Raw genomic sequence first — 10,451 nt, forward strand, 5'->3', positions numbered from 1 at the left:
AAGCCTTGGTCGTGTTTGCACCGTCACCTCCACTTTTCCATTGGCCGATCATTCACCTCCATTTGATTGTTTACCCATTTTGAGGAACAGCTGCGAAGAGTGATTTCACCAGCCATCCTTGTGACACTGCCGTGATTGGAAAATTCCAAACCTTACCTGGAATCAGCTGCTACCCATTTTATCACTCGTTCCTAAAAAGACGAGTCTTCTTTAAGCTCTTTTCAACTGACTCGTAAAATATGAAAATATTGCCGAGTTTTGGCCTTCCAGCTCGTTAAAGCAACCGGAAGTGCTATCCCTCCTCTAGATTTTAATCTTTTTGGACCTGAGGGATTATTTCACAAAAAGATCGAGCGCTTGTTTTGTTCGGCTCGTTAAAACTATCGAAAATTCATCCCTTCTGTATTGTTTTATACTTTTTCGGACTTAAGGGATTAGATGACGAAAAAGGAATTTTGGAGTTACCTTTACGTACCTTTTTAGACTCTCTAAAAATGAAAAGGACCGAGTTATCTTTGTCGTTAAACTCGTTAAAAAGATTAATAGCGACAAACTTGTCTTTAGACGAGAACGAGTTTCACTATCGCTAGGCTCGTTAAAACATAGCGATGGGTTTGCCCGAAGGGAAAATTACAGAACAAGCATATGTTATCCTCCTCAAGCTTGACAAAAATAAAGAGGTACTGGTCAGCAATGACTGGGGAAAAATTGGGAAGAAAACTCAAAGAATCTTTATTGGTAGCAAGTCGCTCTTGAACATGACACTTCCACTCCGTGCCTGAGTCGGGTTGGGTTGTTTCATTCACCGGTCACATCACCATGGTCACGCCATACCATCCACATTTGGGGTAAATGCTACCAATCCATCACATAAGTGTCGCCGACATGTTCAAGAGAAGTCATCGAGAGAAGTCACCCGTGTCCCATCCACTACCATACATTATACTTCATTCTTTCATGACCGCCATCCTGAACCATATATCATCAGATCGTTTTCACCTCCATCAAAATCATTTGCTCCGTTCCGTGTCATTGATGTGGGATTCATTAAGGCCCTCCTTTGACGGGTCACTTCTTGTCGACATCAGCTCATTATCCAAGAAGTTGATCTAGGAACACCCCCTCAGTACTTTGAAGCTTGCATGCCTCAATGGCAAGTTTCTCACTTCCGGCGACAGGTATACATCAATGACCTTCGACCGAAAGATTTTGCGTGGTGTTCGACGCCAAGTCCTTTATTCACACCACGTGAATTGTACTGCAATACCTTGAGGGTCATCATCATTATCGGTGATTCCTCTCGCGCTTGTTAACAGTTTACATCATTGACTGGTAATCAAGCGATGTCTTTCCATGTTCGACTTCAAAACATTTCTCACATGGATCGACTTGTACTTCGAGTGAAGATCGGACGAGATTGAAGACCCCGGATCTAGTTTCATCCATCCGGGCTGCGATATATATTCAGGAAAATAAGACCATTAAAATGTACAGCACTGCAGCACAGATAATCATCCTACCAAAAGGATGATGGCTCTATCAGAATCATCAGTCTACCATCAGACGATTGTCTGTCCTATGTACGTGAAAATGAATTTATAAAGCTGAGCATGGGAATGCCCGCCTCAGCTAGATCATGAAAACAGTATGAAGATAATGTATTGTATTGTATCTTATTACAGGTCTCCTCCCAGCATTGAAAGAACTTCGGATCCTCCTAATAAAGCATTTCACCCGATAAACGGCCTCATACTTTAGGGGGCAACTGTTATAGACATTTTTGTGCCTTACATCTCTAAGCATGAAATGTCCATAAACCAAGGGATCCTAAGTCCCTAAAAGTGTTGTTCCGGCCCCTAAAGGAACAAGGTCAACAAATTACAGCTTCTCCCAGAAGTTCTCCACCAGAAACTGCTCAGAATTAGTCAAATCAGGATCATTTCAGCTGCTCCACTAGCTAGCTGCGTTGCATAGCACCCAAGTACACTAGCTAGGTGCGTTGCAATGCACCTAAATACACTACCAGGGTGCGTTGAGCGGGAAATGGAAAATGGCAGTGCCATTCCACGAGGTGGAAAGACAATGGAAGCTTCCAGAATCTTCTCCAATGACACTTGCCTCACTGAGTTCGACCAAGGATGAGTAAGAGGCTCTCAGTCTCCAAGTGGAAGTAAGAACTGACAGAGAGAAGCCACTAGTCAAATCATGAGCTGACTCATCCTCTTTGCATACATCTATATATGGATCCCTCATCCCAGAGATCCAGAGGCTGGAATTTTGTACATTGCAGAGAATTCTTGTTGGTTTTGAGATAGATATCAGAGTATTGGGTGATTTATGCTTTGTTGGAGGTGAAGAGGGGACTCCTTTGCTGGGAGGTTGATGCTGGATCAGGAATCATCGGTTGTAACTCCTCCTGGATCTTCTTGTTATATCAATAAAACTATTTGAGTTTCTCCTACATGCTTGTGTATCATTGATGTTTGTTATATTTGCATGTTTAGCTTAAATATGATCCTAAGCTATTTATGAATATAAATCCATGTCTTTGTGTAGTTTTCTTCTTCTGTGATCTTACAGGAACTTGGTGAAGCTGGGAAAGTAAGGGAGCAGGTAGCTGGAAGTTGTCAAAGAGGAGAGAGATTGGATCAAAGGACTAGCGCAAGACACATGTTGGTTCATCCTATTCCTCTTCGTTTATAGTTCATAAAGAAGAATACGAAAGTAGTTTTCTCTGTTTGTTTCTAAGGTCACTGTCACACCTTAGTGGGATAGGGTCGTTCGAATAGACACTTTTCCCGATAACAGCTGTAGTTTGTGTATCTTCATTTTGGTGGATAATATAAAAGGAAGGACTGGTTGTTTCTCTATGGATGTAGCCCAAACTGGGTGAACCACGTATATCTATGTCTCTCTTGTTTTATGCATTTTCTGTGTTTATATTTCTGCAATATTTTATGTGTTCCATTGCTCCGTAATATATAATTTACTAGCAACTGGTATCAAAGCCGAAGGTCTATTTGGCTGATAAACTCACAGGAAAGAAGGGTTCCTCGTTCGAGTGGGAGCAATGGCAGAAGATGGTAAGTTTAGGGTTGAGAAATTTAATGGCCAAAACTTCTCATTGTGGAAGATGCAGATGGAATATTATCTGTATTAGAAAGATCTGTACCTACCACTGGGCGGAAAAACAAAGATGTCGACGGGTATGACAGATGAAGAATGGAACCTTCTCGATAGAAAGGCACTCGGAATAGTACGGTTGTGCCTCGCAGCATCGGTTGCCTTCAAAATTTCGAAGGAAACAAAGACAGAGGGTTTGATTAAGGCATTGGTGAAACTATATGAAAAACCATCGGCCTCAAACAAGGTATTTCTTATGAAACGATTATTTAATATGAAGATGTCGGAAGGTGGGTCTGTTGCAGACCATTTAAATGATTTTAATACTATTACAAGTCAGTTAATTTCTGTAGGGGTAAACTTTGATGATGAAGTTAGAGCTCTGTTATTCTTGTGCTCATTGCCAGAAAGCTGGAATGGTTTAGTAATGACCATTAGTAACTCTGTTTCTGGATCTAGTACTTTAAAGTTTGATGATGTTGTTGGTGCTATCCTTAGTGAGGAAATGCGATGGAAAAGCTCTGGTGAGACATTGGGTAATGCTTTAAGTGCAGAGTCTAGGGGAAGAAAAATGGAAAGAGGAAAGAGCTCAGGATATCACAGTGAATCAAGGAAAGGAAAATCCAAGTCCAGATCGGGGATAGTGTGCTGGAAATGAAGAAAGAAATGACACCTAAAGAAAGATTGTAGATTTCAGAAGGGAAAAGAAGGAGATGCACAACAAGAAAACAATCATGAAGCAAATGTGACAGGTGAGGTGTTACAAGATGCTTTGATTCTTTCTTTTGAAAATATTACTGATTCCTGGGTGGTAGATTCAGGGGCCTCATTCCATGCCACACCTGATAAGAAATACTTTCATGACTATGTTCAAGGAGATTTTGGACAAGTCCATTTGGGTGATGATAAACCCTGTAAAATTGTTGGAATGGGTAAGGTTCTTGTAAAACAACATAATGGAAACCAATGGCTACTAAAGGAGGTAAGGCATGTTCCAAATCTGAAGAAAAATCTAATCTTAACAGGGCAGTTAGGTGGTGAAGGTTGTGTGACAACTTTCACAGATAAAGCTTGGAAGGTCACCAAAGGAGCCCTAGTAATAGCAAAAGGAGAAAAGGTTGGTACATTGTATTTATGCAATGGTATTTCTAACTCTGTTAATGCGTTAACTTCCAAAGGAGCAGATGCAACATGATGGCATCATAGGCTCGGACACATGAGTGAGAAGGGGATGAATATCCTTCACTCAAGGAATTTGTTATCGGGTTTGAAGAATGTTGATTTGGACTTCTGTGAGAATTGCATTTATGGAAAACAGAAGAGAGTCAGATTTCTCAGAGTTGGGAAAGAATAGAAGAGCGAAAAATTAGAGCTTGTGCATATAGATGTATGGGGACCTGTCAGGTATCATCTCTTGGTGGCTCTCGTTATTATGTTAATTTTATTGATGATGCAACTAGAAAAACTTGGATTTATTGTATTAAGAATAAATCTGATGTATTTGATACTTTCAAGAAATGGAAAGCTTTGGTTGAGATTGAGACATGAAAGAAATTGAAGTGTCTCAGATCAGATAATGGAGGTGAATATTGCAACAACGAGTTTGATAGGTACTGTTCATAGCATGGAATTCGCAGAGAGAAGATAGTTCCAAGAACACCACAAGAAAATGGTGTGTCAGAAAGGATGAACAGAACAATCATGGAGCGTGCAAGGTGCATGAGATTGCATGTAGGATTGCCTTTACAATTTTGGGGAAATGCTGTAGATACTGTTGTTTATCTAATAAACAGAGGGCTTTAATTTCCTTGGATGGTGGTGTTCCAGAGGAAGCATGGATAGGTAAAAAGGTAAACTATTCCTTTTTAAAGCCTTTTGGTTGTGAGGCCTTTGTCCATATTAATAAAGAAAATAGAACAAAGCTTGAGGCAAAATCAAAGAAATGTACCTTTATTGGATATGGTGTTAATGATTTTGGTTATCGCTTATATGATTATGAAAATCACAAAATCATTAGGAGCAGAGATGTAATATTAAATGAAAAGGTCTTGTATAAGAATTAGTTGCAGGAAAAGAAACAAGAAAAAGAAAACAAGGAATACACAATCCTTGATGAGATCACTGAAAAAGTAAAGGTGCCTAAAAATAATAATAATCAACAACCACAACAACAACAACCACCACAACAGCAACAGGCACCCCAAACACCTGAAAGTGGTGTTAGAAGATCTACGAGGATAAGTAGACCCCCTGAACGATACTCTCCTTCATTGTATTATTTATTGTTGACTGATTCTGGTGAATGTTAGGTCCCTATAATACTAGTGATTACCCCATTACTATTGTAGTTGTATCCCTTATTAATATTTTTGTGCCCCTATTGTCTCCATATTTTTATTACTGTGCCCCATAGAATCCCTCTATTGTTATTTTTGTGCCTTTATATTATTATTGTTAGGCTGGTTGGGTTATATTGTGACTCCTTAGACTCCTACATATAGAAATGATGTTTTGTCATTTGAATCATCAAAGAATCATTCATTTGTGTAATGTAAAGGAGGTTGCCCCCTCGAAGAGGTTGAATTCTAAGGTGTTGATCTATCTTTTCTATCCTTTTGAGAGCTGGTTTCATAACATTTGGTATCAGAGCTTTGGATTCTAGGGTTTTGCTGCTCCAAATAGGTCATCGTGGAATTTTCGCTATAACTTTGTTTCTGCGATGTTTCAGAAGCGGAAAAAAAAAACCCATTTTATAAAAAATCGCACTAAAGCTTGGGTTTGAATTTCAGATCTTTTCGCGCTATATTTGTAGAGATATGATCTGAGGAAGTTGGTCTTTTTGCAGACTCTTGAATTACATTCCAAACAGGTGACCTGGGGAAAATCGTCATAACTTTCTCTCTGAGCATCGGATTGAAATTTTGTAAGAAGGCACAAAAAGAGAACAGACTGTAGTTTCTTGTATATATTTTTTAGAGCCAAAGGTTGAAACAGGGACATGTGGCACGTCGTACAAGTTTGCTCTACTGAACTAGTCTATAATCAGGTCACTGTGGGAGATTTGGCATAACTCTTCCTTGGAGAATCCAATTGGGATCAGACTGGTGGCAGTGGAAAGAGGACATAGAGGACTACTGTAGGTCACAATTTTAGAATTGGATGATCTGAAATTACAAAGATACATCAGAGGCAATATCGAGCTCCTACAAAGTCAAAAAAGGTGTGTAGATTTTTTTTTTTAATTTTTGCTTAAGCTTGGTTTGAAAAAATATTTTGAAGGAATTAAAAGGGCATAGTAGAGAATTATTATTGGTAATTGATGCCCCAAGGAAAGAAAATGCAAACACCTAGTAAGCAATTTGAAAGCTCTAGCATGACTCATGAAGAAGAGGAAGAAATGCTACATGATATATCAAAATTACAAGACCAAGTGCAACAAATTTCACTGTCACAAAAGCTAACAGAAGCTAAGATAGATGGCGTGGAATCTAAGATAAAGGGCGTGGAAGCTAATATGAATGGCGTGGAAGCTAATATGAATGGCGTGGAAGCTAAGATTGACAATTTGAAGACAGATTTGACAAATTTTATACAAGAAATACTTACTAATGGTGAAAGGGTAGTAAAGGAAACTCATGATGCGAATAAAAGAAATGCTAATCATGATTTCATAGACTCTAACGTTGGAACGAAGACCCACCATATTCCAAAAATCGATATGAGGAAGTTTGATGGCAAGGATCCCGCAACATGGATATTACAGATGGAGCAATTTTTCGATCTCAATAATGTGCAAAACACACAAAAGGTATGTATTGCAACTTTATATTTGGAACCAAATCAGTTCGTATGGTATCAATGGCTTTTCTCTGGTAAACAAATTATCACTTGGGCAATTTTTACGGAAGAATTGATAGCACATTATGAGGATACAAAAAGCAACACTTTTTTTAGCCAATTGATAAGTCTCAAACAAAAGGGTTCAATAATGGAGCACATTGAGGAGTTCCAAAAATTGAACATAAGGGTAAAAAATATTCTAGAGGAGCATAGGATTGATGTGTTCATAGGGACTTTAAAGGATAATATCCAACATGATGTTCGCCTTTGGGAACCTGATTCATTAGAGAAGGCATTTAGGTTAGCAAGAAAAATGGAACACAAAATTATGGCAACCAGGAAGCATACCGCTCACAACTATAAAGATGGAAGTATTGTTGCCCCTAGTCTTCCACAACATATAAGGTTGACACCACAACAATTGGAAGAAAAAAGAGAAAAAGGGCTTCGTTACAGTTGTGATAGCAAATACACTAAAGGTCATAAGTGTGCTGAGAAGAAATTATTCTACATAGATTGTGAAGAGGAAGAAGAAAATGAGCAAGAAAGGTCAAAAGAAGATGATATACTCCAGGAACAAAGCCTAGATAAAGAAGAAATGAATCTGACCATATCTTGTAATGCATTGGCTGGAATTACCACTCCTCAAACCATCAAGATAGAAGGACAAATCAAGAAGAAAAAGGTAATAGTGTTGATTGATTCAGGAAGTACCCACAATTTTATTCATTGTAAGGTAGCAAAAGAATTGAATTGCTTCCTATATCCAACACCAGAGTGTCAAGTGATGGTTGCAAATGGAGGAACAATAAATTGCTCTGAAAAGTGCCATAATATCAAGCTATCCATGGGAGAATATGTATTGACTAGCCCAATGCTTTCCATTCCAATGGGAGGTGTTGATGTTGTACTAGGAGTCCAATGGCTACAATCCTTGGGTACAATAGCTTTTAATTTTCAAGAACTTTTCATGAAATTTTATGTGGAAGGAAAGGAAGTTGAATTAAGGGGTACTGCAGGGAAACCGGCAAATATAATCAGATATAACGGTATGATAAAGCTTCTAAAAAAGGAACAAATAGGTGTAATTGCACAACTATGTTCGCTAGATGTTTCCACATCAAAATCATCTATTTCTCCAGATCTCCAAAAATCCTTGGAGAATCATTCCAAGGTATTTGAGACTCTCAAAGGTCTCCCACCTATTCATGATCATGATCATGCTATTCATCTGATTCTAGGAAGTGTTCCTCCAAACATCATGCCATACAGATATCCCTATGCCCAAAAGAGTGAAATTGAACGTATGGTTGCAGAAATTCTAGAGGCTGGTATAATTCAACCTAATCAAAGTTCTTTCTCTGCTCCAGTAGTATTGGTGCACAAGAAGGATGGATCATGGCGCATGTGTCTGGATTATAGGGAGCTCAACAAGCTCACTATTAAAGACATGTTTCCCATTCCTGTCATTGATGAATCACTGGATGAATTGCATGCATCAATTTACTTCACCAAGTTGGATCTTCGTTCAGGATATCATCAAATCAGAATGAAGATTGAAGAAATTCTGAAAACAACATTTAGAACTCATGAGGGTCATTATGAATTTTTGGTCATGCCTTTTGGCCTTACCAATGCACCTTCTACATTTCATGGTTTGATGAATTCCATTTTCAAACCCTTCCTTAGAAAATTTGTGTTAGTATTTTTTGATGATATACTAATCTACAGCAAGTCTTGGAAGGATCATGTTGAACATGTTGACAGGGTGCTACAACTATTAGAGGAGAAACAATTATATGCAAAAATATCCAAATGTTTCTTTGGAGTACAAGAGGTGGAATATTTGGGTCATATTGTATCTCATGAAGGAGTTAAGGTAGACCCTAGCAAAATTAAAGCCATTAAGGAATGGAAAATCCCCACATCCATAAAGCATCTGCGAGGATTCCTCAGGTTGACAGGGTATTATCACAAGTTTGTTAAGAATTATGGGAGAACAACAGCACCTCTAACAACATTATTGAATAAATATGCATTTTCATGGACTCCAAAAGCAACAAAGGCCTTTGAACATCTTAAAAAGGCAATGTGCCAAGCACAGATCTTAGCTACACCATACTTCACAAAAACCTTTATTGTGGAATGTGATGCTTCAGGAAATGGAATTGGTGCTATTTTAATGCAAGATGAAAGACCCATTGCTTTAGAAAGTCATCCAATCAAGGGAAAGTTTTTGCACAAAGCTATTTATGAGAAGGAAATGTTGGCAATACTACATGCACTTAAGAAATGGTGACCCTACCTAATGGGAAGACACTTTAAGGTAAAAACGGATCATGATAGCCTTAAATACTTTTTAGAACAAATATTATCCTCTGAAGAGAAACAAAAGTGGGTCACAAAGATGTTGGGTTATGACTTTGAAATCATCTACAAAAAAGGGAAGCAAAATATTGTGGCAGATGCACTCTCAAGAAACGATGATGATGTGGAAGCATTGTTGTGTGCCATTTATATTATCCAACCAGATTGGACAAATGAAGAAAGGGAGGAATGGAAGAATGATGAATAAGTGTGGGCACTTATTCGAAAGTTACAACAAGATTCCAGTACATCTGATACATTTAGCTGGCAAAATGATTTGTTATGGTACAAAGATCACTTATACCTCTATAATAATTCCCAACTCAAACAAAAGATTCTTATGGAATTGCACACTTCTCCCTTAGGAGGGCACTCAGTATTTTTAAAAACTTACCACAGGGTTAAGAAGGAATTTTTTTGGGATGGCCTTAAATCGGATATTCAAATTTTTGTGGCAGAATGTTTGGTTTGCCAACAAAATAAAGTTGAAACAATTAAGACCCCGGGTCTATTACAACCTTTATCCATTCCAAACCAACGTTGGGAGGAGGTTTCAATGGATTTTATCACAGGTTTACCCAAGTATGAGGGAAAGAGTGTCATCATGGTGGTAGTTGACAGTCTTACCAAGTATGCACAATTTTGTGCATTATCACATCCATTTAAAGCCAGTACAGTTTCTACTGCATTTATGGAAACAATTCAAAAGCTACATGGAAACCCAAAGATTATTGTAAGTGACATGGATCCCATTTTCATTGGAAATTTTTGGACAAAATTATTTCTTGTCTCGGTACTCAGTTAGATCATAGCTCATCTTATCATCCTCAATCTGATGGGCAAACTGAGATAGTAAACAAATGTTTGGAAGGATATCTTCGTTGCTTTGTATCTAATAAACAAACACAATGGGTCAAATGGTTGCCTCTGGCTGAATGGTGGTATAACACTTCCTTCCATACAACAACAAAAATGACCCCATTTATGGCACTTTATGGATATCAGTCGCCATCCATCCCATCATATTTAAGAGAAAATTCTAAGGTTCAAGCAGTGGAACATCACATCGAGTATCAACAACAAGTCCTCCAACTCTTAAAGGATAACCTCGTGTTGGCGCA

The sequence above is a fragment of the Pinus tabuliformis genome, chromosome X (assembly GCF_031772625.1).
Source record: "Pinus tabuliformis cultivar Carrire ecotype Pingquan chromosome X, CPIR1, whole genome shotgun sequence".
Taxonomy (NCBI): Eukaryota; Viridiplantae; Streptophyta; class Pinopsida; order Pinales; family Pinaceae; genus Pinus; species Pinus tabuliformis.